Raw genomic sequence first — 12,212 nt, 5'->3', positions numbered from 1 at the left:
TTACTTTCCCAATGGTCTCTTGCCTGGCGTGGTGCCCGAGTTGTTAAGGCAGGCAACAGCTCACAGTAAAGGAGTGAAATAGGGACCCTATCAGGGACTTCCAAGAGTAGGGAGCGGGTAGGGAAGGAGTGCTCCACCAACTGGACACATGACCACAGCATGACAGAGCTGGAGTAATGGCAGGTGAAAAGAGTTAGACAGATCATAGCAACTCTTGAGCTGCTGAAATAAACTAAGCACACCACCCTCACAAATGTCATGCATGTACATCACCCCTTTGGTCTTCCAGCTGCCCCCACTGGGCATAGAGGAGAGTTCAGGATGGGCAGGGTTATTTCATTGGGGAGTAAATTTGTCAAATAGTTGGTGCGGTAAGGAGGATGAATACAGGATGATAAGCAGGGGACACAGTTTTTCTAGGTGGATCATCCAGGGGAAATGGCATAACAGGGCAGCCCAATAATATGCCCTATAGTGCCCTATGCACTATTCTCAGGAGAAAGTCAAGGGGTGGGGAGGAAAGCTAGATAATCAGCAGTCTCGCCCACTGACATAGAATAAGTATGGGATGTCATGAAGAGGCGGAGGATGGTGCCCTGGTCTTTATAGTTCAGTCGCTTACAGCAGGCGGTAGGGAGAGAATGACAGGGTCTTGGTACCTGAGGAGAGTCTTGTCCAGCAGATGGGATGGGTATATGCCCAAGCTCCTGGAACCCCCAGCACCAGAGAATCAACACAGGAGCGCCACAAGATGGTAAAGTGGCAGTGCAAGTCCCAGAGGCAATGAGGGGTACAATGCAAAGCTTCAAGGCAGGTCTCTGACATGGAGGACTAGCAGGCATTGCAGTGGAAGCGAAGGCCACAGGCTGCGTGGTTTAATCGAGGCTTCGACCAGATGGTTAGCCGGGCGCTATGGCAGCTCCTCGAGGGTTCCAATAGGGCTTGTGCAGGGCTTAGTGGGCAGAAAGGGGAGGCAGCCAGGACAGGCCCATCAGGGCTCCGACTGGGTAATGGAGCAGCGCCGCAGGCCTTGCAGAAAAATTGGCCCCAACTCTGGCCGTGGATGTCCGGAGGCCCCAAAGCATCTAAAGGGGGCTCCCACAGCCAGCTCGGGTCCCGCAGGTGTAGTCTCAGATGCCTGTGCCCGCTTCTAGGCCCCGATCGAGGCAGATTATGGGAGCCGGGGACAAAGGGTTCAAGACCTGCATCGATACAGGTCAGTAGTTAGACATGCCACCACCCACCCACGTGTTCAATGTTAAGTGACCACAATGGAACCACTATTGTATGTTCCTAGGCATCAATATGTTCTCCTCTGAAGAACCACTCCTGGCAGCTATAGTCTAATGAGGGTTGTTTTGGGGGGAATCATTAGCTGCAGCCCTTAAAGATCTTCATTCAAGTATACTGTGTGTTACCCATTAAAAGATGGGTTTCTGTTTTTAGGATTTCGCTCTATAAAAAGAGATCATAACCACATACCACTTCATGACCCACTGAGAAGAATGTACAAAATGCTAACTGTCCTGAGGACACTCCAGTAAATCAGAACACAACCTACAAGGTTTCCTCGCAGATAATTGCCAATTGCCAGCAATCGGGCAGGGTGATTGCTGTGTATGACCCAATGAAAACATTTTTGAAGAGGAGAATCTCTTAAGCATTTGCCCTGAAGGCTTTTGGCAGGGTTGCCATAAAATAAGTTTATTCTTAGCTCAAAACTTTGGTGATGTCAAACTGATGGAGCATGACCACTGCAGCCCATCACTGGTTTCAGTGGTATTTATTGAAAGCCAATAATTTATTTAATTAACTTTAAATAATTTAAAGCCAAAAACCTGCTTTACTACAGGATGATAAAGTGGCAGCCCAAGTCCCAGAGGCGATGATGGGCACAATGCAAGTCTTCAAGGCAGGAGACTGACAGGGGCACTAGCAGACACTGCAGTGAAAGCATTGGCCATGGGCTTCGTGGTGAAATCGAGGCTTCGGCTGATAGGACGCAGTAGGTCGGGCGCTATGGAAGCTCCTCGAGGATTGCTGCAGGGCTTAGTGGGCGGAGAGGGAAGGCAGCAAGAACAAGCCCATCAGGGAGCAGCGCCGGCAACCTTGCAGCAAAATCGTCCCCAGCTCCGGAGGTGATGCAGGCCTTGGATGTCTGTAGGCCCAAAAGCATCCCAAGGGGCTGCCTATGTGATCAACACAAAGATGCAGCCACAGTTTACGTTGGCCATATGGTAGTAGGAGCTTATTTGGAGGGTAAGGGGTCATGCAGGTGAAGCTGGATAGGCGAGATGATTACATCCCCGTCTTAATAGAAACGAAGGAACTGCAAATGTCAAACGGTCTAATTAATGTGGAGCTTACAAAAATGACCTTCGTTCCCGATAAACATCAGCCCGGATAAAAGAACTTTCCACGCTCACAAGTTCTGGAAACAGACTTTGAACTTGGAGAAGAAGAAGAAAGCTTAGAAGTGCAGCGTTGGTTTAATCTGAATGGGTTCTTTTTCTTCTACCTTAACAATAATTTGCAGACTATTACTTTTCTAATCACTCTCCGGAGACATTTATGACTAACCCTCTGCTCCCCTCACAATTCCCTGACAGAGAGATAATAGCGTTTGCCGGGTATGTGACCACCCGCTCTGAGTAATTTCAGGCTCGTCACTCACCGGTTCAGTCATACCAACACTTTCCTAAATGCAGATTCACATTCTTCTTAAAGGGACGCAAAACGTACGCCTCTGCAATAACATGAAGACAAGTTGAAGGATGTTATGTTAGATGCCTGCACAGATCTGCGCAAACCTTACAACCAGTAGAGGGCGAGAGTAATTATCTCGAGACACTGAAAGGTTTTATGGGGTGGTATATATTCGGCAGTAGGTGAACAGTCGGCTGAGGTCGGAAACAAGCTAAATAGGCAAGTTTGAAGACCAGAACAACATTGTCGAAGCGCGATCAATAAATGAGTGGGCCACAGCAAAAGTGGCCTAAAGGAGAACAATTGGTAAACTGGCCAACAGGGCACCTAAGGTTCACTCATACGGTAGAGTCTGGTGGCAAGCTGGAAGCCAATAGGACAAGGCGGCCATTTCAGACAAGTCAAAGTCAACAAACCAGACATGTCCAACCTAAGATGATCTCGTGACCATTAAAACTGGACCACTTTGCAACGGAAGAAGGTGGACTGGCCGGAGGAACGCACTTCCTTGATATTATGTCAAAAACCAGGCGGTTAACCTTTACGAGCGGCAGATACGGGTGACATATGGGAAGAAGTCACCAAAGGAGGTGTGTTCTACCGAAAACCTTGAGTCCCGGTATTGACAATGAATGTTACGGTGTCAAAGTGTCCTCCATGGCTCCAAATGTCAATGGGAGTCTTCAGGAATATTCTGAAGAACATGACATAGATCAAGTTGGTGGCTTAGCCTTCAAATTCCCAAGATCTCAATCTGATCAAGTCTTTGTGGATCTTTTCCGCAGAGGTTAGCCCTTCACAACCTGCAGGACTGATCATAACATCTTAGAGCTAGGACACCTTCAGATATCTTGAGGAGCCCAAGACTTGATGAGGAATGGAAGGTAGTAACATTAGGTAGATGTTTTTGACATCGTGCCTAGGTGAACACCGCAATCGGGTTATACAAGTGTCTAATGTAAACAGATAGCTCTCCATGCATTCCAAAAAGTGAGAAATTCTGAGAATTTCAAATAATGTCACAGGGTACTTATGTAAGAATAGGCACAGGATAGGCAACGGTGGTGAACCCTCCAGCAGCACGTCGGAGACAACTCAAGAGAGGGTGAAAAACGCAGGACAAACAAGAGAACGCAGTAGGTTCACTACACAATCAAGACGGCACAGACACTTATTCATCACCGACAAGAAACCTCAGTGACGTCACTCATTATTACTAGTAACGATTCAGAGAGTGAAGAGCATCCCTTTAAATGAGAGTTAACATATCCACTCACCGGCTTGGCTGTAATATCCTAACTAAATTAGGAAAAGCATTGAAATGTTGAAGCTTTGCTCAGAGCCTGAGCGAGGGGATAAGGTAAATCCTGTGTGAGGTAAATCTATTCCTCTAAGCGAAGCACAATTAATCTCCGAGGATAGAGTGACTTACACCGACTGCAGGCACACAGATGTCCAGATACCGCTAATATACACCCACAGGGAGAGTAATCCTCACTCAGGAGGAACAGGCAAGGGATACTCATTACCACAACAAAGATTTCATCACCGCAACAAAATATCACTTACTTTATTTAAAGGGATGTTCCAGTTAAAGATGGCATATGTAACTAACAGATACCTACTGGATTTACCTAATTACCTTTTTTTTCTAAATATTCATCAATACAGTAATACAATAATATAACTACTATAATACTGCCCCCTATGTACAGGAATATAACTACTATAATACTGCCCCATATGTACATGAATATAACTACTATAATACTGCCCCCTATGTACAGGAATATAACTACTATAATACTGCCCCCTATGTACAAGAATATAACTACTATAATACTGCCCCCTATGTACAGGAATATAACTACTATAATACTGCCCCCTATGTACAAGAATATAACTACTATAATACTGCCCCCTATGTACAGGAATATAACTACTATAATACTGCCCCCTATGTACAGGGATATAACTACTATAATACTGCCCCCTATGTACAGGAATATAACTACTATAATACTGCCCCCTATGTACAGGAATATAACTACTATAATACTGCCTCCTATGTACAGAAATATAACTACTATAATACTGCCCCCTATGTACAGGAATATAACTACTATAATACTGCTCTCTATGTACAAGAATATAACTACTATAATACTGCCCATATGTACAAGAATATAACTACTATAATACTGCCCCCTGTGTACAAGAATATAACTACTATAATACTGCCTCCTATGTACAGGAATATAACTACTATAATACTACCCCCTATGTACAGGAATATAACTACTATAATACTGCCCCCTATGTACAAGAATATAACTACTATAATACTGCCCCCTATGTACAAGAATATAACTACTATAATACTGCCCCCTATGTACAGGGATATAACTACTATAATACTGCCCCCTATGTACAAGAATATAACTACTATAATACTGCCCCCTATGTACAAGAATATAACTACTATAATACTGCCCCCTATGTACAAGAATATAACTACTATAATACTGCCCCCTATGTACAAGAATATAACTACTATAATACTGCCCCCTATATACAAGAATATAACTACTATAATACAGCCCCCTATGTACAAGAATATAACTACTGTAATACTGCCCCCTATGTACAGGAATATAACTACTATAATACTGCCCCCTATGTACAAGAATATAACTACTATAATACTGCCCCCTATGTACAGGAATATAACTACTATACTACTGCCCCCTATGTACAGGAATATAACTACTATAATACTGCCCCTATGTACAGGAATATAACTACTATAATACTGCCCCCTATGTACAGGGATATAACTACTATAATACTGCCCCCTATGTACAAGAATATAACTACTATAATACTGCCCCCTATGTACAAGAATATAACTACTATAATACTGCCCCCTATGTACAGGGATATAACTACTATAATACTGCCCCCTATGTACAAGAATATAACTACTATAATACTGCCCCCTATGTACAAGAATATAACTACTATAATACTGCCCCTATGTACAGGAATATAACTACTATAATACTGCCCCCTATGTACAGGAATATAACTACTATAATACTGCCCACTATGTACAAGAATATAACTACTATAATACTGCCCCCTATGTACAGGAATATAACTACTATAATACTGCCCCCTATGTACAGGAATATAACTACTATAATACTGCCCCCTATGTACAGGAATATAACTACTATAATACTGCTCCCTATGTACAGGAATATAACTACTATAATACTGCCCCCTATGTACAGGAATATAACTACTATAATACTGCCCTCTATGTACAGGAATATAACTACTTTAATACTGCCCCCTGTGTACAAGAATATAACTACTATAATACTGCCCCCTATGTACAGGAATATAACTACTATAATACTGCCCCCTATGTACAAGAATATAACTACTATAATACTGCCCCCTATGTACAGGAATATAACTACTATAATACTGCCCCCTATGTACAAGAATATAACTACTATAATACTGCCCCCTATGTACAAGAATATAACTACTATAATACTGCCCCCTATGTACAGGAATATAACTACTATAATACTGCCCCTATGTACAAGAATATAACTACTATAATACTGCCCTCTATGTACAGGAATATAACTACTATAATACTGCCTCCTATGTACAGGAATATAACTACTATAATACTGCCCCTATGTACAAGAATATAACTACTATAATACTGCCCCCTATGTACAAGAATATAACTACTATAATACTGCTCCCTATGTACAAGAATATAACTACTATAATACTGCCCCCTATGTACAAGAATATAACTACTATAATACTGCCCTCTATGTACAGGAATATAACTACTATAATACTGCCTCCTATGTACAGGAATATAACTACTATAATACTGCCCTCTATGTACAGGAATATAACTACTATAATACTGCCCCCTATGTACAGGAATATAACTACTATAATACTGCCCCTATGTACAAGAATATAACTACTATAATACTGCCCCCTATGTACAAGAATATAACTACTATAATACTGCTCCCTATGTACAAGAATATAACTACTATAATACTGCCCCTATGTACAAGAATATAACTACTATAACACTGCCCCCTATGTACAAGAATATAACTACTATAATACTGCCCCCTATGTACAAGAATATAACTACTATAATACTGCCCCCTATGTACAGGAATATAACTACTATAATACTGCACCTATGTACAAGAATATAACTACTATAATACTGCTCCCTATGTACAGGAATATAACTACTATAATACTGCACCTATGTACAGGAATATAACTACTATAATGCTGCCCCCTATGTACAGGAATATAACTACTATAATACTGCCCCCTATGTACAGGAATATAACTACTATAATACTGCCCCCTATGTACAGGAATATAACTACTATAATACTGCTCCCTATGTACAAGAATATAACTACTATAATACTGTAGATATTAGGTGCATGCTGTGGTTATACTATGCTATATACCAGTGTGCTGCACATGTTGTTCCCATCAGGTCTTATGTGTATGGGCAGCTGTGATTGGTTAGTACACAGTTTGGGTAACATAGATGCAGGAGTAGACTCCTCATTATACAGATTATTCCTCCTCGTTGTGATCAGCGCACGACCTCCTGCACACGTCAGGCTCTGCTCATGTTCAGACACTTCCTCCAAAATCCCTGAGCCTGGAGTCACGTAGATGTGTATGGATTTGTCTGCAGACACCGGGGGGGGGGGGGGGGTTACAATGGGGCTGCTATTCTTATTTTCAGTGTCAGTAGTGCAGTAATGGTGTTGGCTGAGAGTACATGACATCTTTATAATATACTTTATATAGTAATTCCCCGTACTCTGTGAAGTGACAGGCTGTAACGTGTCCCCTAACAGTGAAGGCCTGTATTCATAGTGTGTGTCTATGCAGGCTGAACACAGGCTTAAGACTCGTAAGCCTCTGCTCTCATTCTTTAACCCTATTGTAACCTTCCTGTTCTTTCTCTGCCCATCGTCCTCCCTACTAAGGGAACAGCATAGGTAACTGCCTGTATCCATACTGTATAGCGCTTGTATATGCAGGCTCCATACGGGCGACTGCCTGTATCCACACTGTATAGTGCTTGTATATGCAGGCTCCATACGGGCGACTGCCTGTATCCACACTGTATAGTGCTTGTATATGCAGGCTCCATACGGGCGACTGCCTGTATCCACACTGTATAGTGCTTGTATATGCAGGCTGAATACGGGCGACTGCCTGTATTTACACTGTATAGTGCTTGTATATGCAGGCTGAATACGGGCGACTGCCTGTATCCACACTGTATAGTGCTTGTGTATGCAGGCTGAATACGGGCGACTGCCTGTATCCACACTGTATAGTGCTTGTGTATGCAGGCTGAATACGGGCGACTGCCTGTATCCACACTGTATAGTGCTTGTATATGCAGGCTCCATACGGGCGACTGCCTGTATCCACACTGTATAGTGCTTGTATATGCAGGCTGAATACGGGCGACTGCCTGTATTTACACTGTATAGTGCTTGTATATGCAGGCTGAATACGGGCGACTGCCTGTATCCACACTGTATAGTGCTTGTGTATGCAGGCTGAATACGGGTGACTGCCTGTATCCACACTGTATAGCGCTTGTATATGCAGGCTGAATACGGGCGACTGCCTGTATCCACACTGTATAGCGCTTGTATATGCAGGCTCCATACGGGCGACTGCCTGTATCCACACTGTATAGCGCTTGTATATGCAGGCTCCATACGGGCGACTGCCTGTATCCACACTGTATAGCGCTTGTATATGCAGGCTCCATACGGGCGACTGCCTGTATCCACACTGTATAGTGCTTGTATATGCAGGCTGCATACGGGCGACTGCCTGTATCCACACTGTATAGTGCTTGTATATGCAGGCTGCATACGGGCGACTGCCTGTATCCACACTGTATAGTGCTTGTATATGCAGGCTGCATACGGGCGACTGCCTGTATCCACACTGTATAGTGCTTGTATATGCAGGCTGCATACGGGCGACTGCCTGTATCCACACTGTATAGTGCTTGTATATGCAGGCTGCATACGGGCGACTGCCTGTATCCACACTGTATAGTGCTTGTATATGCAGGCTGCATACGGGGGACTGCCTGTATCCACACTGTATAGTGCTTGTATATGCAGGCTGAATACGGGCGACTGCCTGTATCCACACTGTATAGTGCATGTATATGCAGGCTGAATACGGGCGACTGCCTCTATCCACACTGTATAGTGCTTGTATATTCAGGCTGAATACGGGCGACTGCCTGTATCCACACTGTATAGTGCTTGTATACGCAGGATGAATACGGGCGACTGCCTGTATCCATACTGTATAGTGCTTGTATACGCAGGCTGCATACGGGCGACTGCCTGTATCCACACTGTATAGTGCTTGTATACGCAGGCTGCATACGGGCGACTGCCTGTATCCACACTGTATAGTGCTTGTATATGCAGGCTGAATACGGGCGACTGCCTGTATCCACACTGTATAGTGCTTGTATATGCAGGCTGAATACGGGCGACTGCCTGTATCCACACTGTATAGTGCTTGTATATGCAGGCTCCATACGGGCGACTGCCTGTATCCACACTGTATAGTGCTTGTATATGCAGGCTGAATAAGGGCGACTGCCTGTATCCACACTGTATAGTGCTTGTATATGCAGGCTCCATACGGGCGACTGCCTGTATCCACACTGTATAGTGCTTGTATATGCAGGCTGCATACGGGCGACTGCCTGTATCCACACTGTATAGTGCATGTATATGCAGGCTGAATACGGGTGACTGCCTGTATCCACACTGTATAGTGCTTGTATATGCAGGCTCCATACGGGCAACTGCCTGTGTCCACACTGTATAGTGCATGTATATGCAGGCTGAATACGGGTGACTGCCTGTATCCACACTGTATAGTGCATGTATATGCAGGCTGAATACGGGTGACTGCCTGTATCCACACTGTATAGTGCTTGTATATGCAGGCTCCATACGGGCAACTGCCTGTGTCCACACTGTATAGTGCTTGTATATGCAGGCTTCATACGGGCGACTGCCTGTATCCACACTGTATAATGTTTGTATATGCAGGCTGCATACGGGCAACTGCCTGTATCCACACTGTATAGTGCTTGTATATGCAGGCTGCATACGGGCGACTGCCTGTATCCACACTGTATAGTGCTTGTATATGCAGGCTGAATACGGGGGACTGCCTGTATCCACACTGTATAGCGCTTGTATATGCAGGCTCCATACGGGCGACTGCCTGTATCCACACTGTATAGCGCTTGTATATGCAGGCTCCATACGGGCGACTGCCTGTATCCACACTGTATAGTGCTTGTATATGCAGGCTGCATACGGGCGACTGCCTGTATCCACACTGTATAGTGCTTGTATATGCAGGCTCCATACGGGCGACTGCCTGTATCCACACTGTATAGCGCTTGTATATGCAGGCTCCATACGGGCGACTGCCTGTATCCACACTGTATAGCGCTTGTATATGCAGGCTCCATACGGGTGACTGCCTGTATCCACACTGTATAGTGCTTGTATATGCAGGCTGCATACGGGCGACTGCCTGTATCCACACTGTATAGTGCTTGTATATGCAGGCTGAATACGGGTGACTGCCTCTATCCACACTGTATAGTGCTTGTATATGCAGGCTGCATACGGGCGACTGCCTGTATCCACACTGTATAGTGCTTGTATATGCAGGCTCCATACGGGCGACTGCCTGTATCCACACTGTATAGTGCTTGTATATGCAGGCTCCATACTGGCGACTGCCTGTATCCACACTGTATAGTGCTTGTATATGCAGGCTCCATACGGGCGACTGCCTGTATCCACACTGTATAGTGCTTGTATATGCAGGCTCCATACGGGCGACTGCCTGTATCCACACTGTATAGTGCTTGTATATGCAGGCTCCATACTGGCGACTGCCTGTATCCACACTGTATAGTGCTTGTATATGCAGGCTCCATACTGGCGACTGCCTGTATCCACACTGTATAGTGCTTGTATATGCAGGCTGAATATAGGTAATAGCCTCCTTATCCCTGAGCCTCTAACCTACCTTCTTTCTGCTTTTAGTTCTTCCTGTATCTCTCTACAGGCAGTCCCCGGGTTACATACAAGATAGGGTCTGGAGGTTTGTTCTTAAGTTGAATTTGTATGTAAGTCGAAACTGTATATTTTATAATGGAAGTTCTAGACAATTTTTTTCTTTTGTCCCAGTGACAATTGAAGTTTCAAAATTTTTGGTGTAATTGGACCAAGAATTATCAATAAAGCTTCATTACAGACATCTTACAGCTGATCATTGCAGTCTGGGACTATAGTAAAGCATCCAGAGAGCTTCACCAGAGGTCACAGTGGGCAGAGGGGTCCGTCTGTAACTATGGGTTGTCTGTAAGTCGGGTGTCCTTAAGTAGGGGACCGCCTGTACTCATGTCCTACTAGTGGAGATTGGACTAGGAGATAACGTGTTATATGAATGAACTAAAAGAAGGCTACAAAAGGATAAAACACGTAGTGGCTAAGAAGGTGTAAACAGTAATAATCCTGCATAGAAACACACTACACAAGCTCAGTACAGACAGTCATGTTCCTGCATTTTTTAAACCCTATCCCAACCTTCCTGTAAGTACTTAGGCTACATTCACACTGCCGTTGCCCGCCCGTACCGTACCGTAGCGGGCAACGGCAGTGTACGGGGAGAGGAGGAGGAGGTGAGCGCAGCTCACCCCCGCCCCTCTCCATAGCAACCTATAGCGCACGGCCCCGTATTACGGGAAAAGATAGGACATGTCCTATCTTTTTCCCGGGTACGGAACGGTACGGTGCCGCACGTGTGCTGCACCGTACCGCTCCCGTAGGGTGCTGTGCGCTCATAGGAGTGTATGGGGGACGTATATCGGCCGTATATACGTCGGCCGTATATACGTCCCCCATACGTTCGTGTGAATGTAGCCTTAGACTATAGTTCTCACTGTCTGAATTTGCAGAGAGAATGGAGAGTGAAGTCAAGGGCTAAGAAGGCTGTTACCTGTATTCAGCCTGCATAGACACACACTATATAGACTGAATACAGGCACTGACTGAATGTTTCAACTCTATTCTATTCCTGCACCCACTAAGACTATAGTTCTTACGGTCACAAAAGATAACGGAGGGCAGAGACCGGGGCTAAGGAGGCTTCAACCAATATTCACCCTGCGTAGGCACACACTACACAAGCTGAATACCAGATAACCTTTCCTATTGTTATTGCGGACTGTTACGTTATTGCGGACTGTTACGTTATTGCGGACTGTTACGTTATTGCGGACTGTTACGTTATTGCGGACTGTTACGTTATTGCGGACTGTTACGTTATTGCGGACT

This window comes from Engystomops pustulosus, chromosome 4 (assembly GCF_040894005.1).
Source record: "Engystomops pustulosus chromosome 4, aEngPut4.maternal, whole genome shotgun sequence".
Taxonomy (NCBI): domain Eukaryota; kingdom Metazoa; phylum Chordata; class Amphibia; order Anura; family Leptodactylidae; genus Engystomops; species Engystomops pustulosus.
This window is presented reverse-complemented; position numbering follows the sequence as displayed.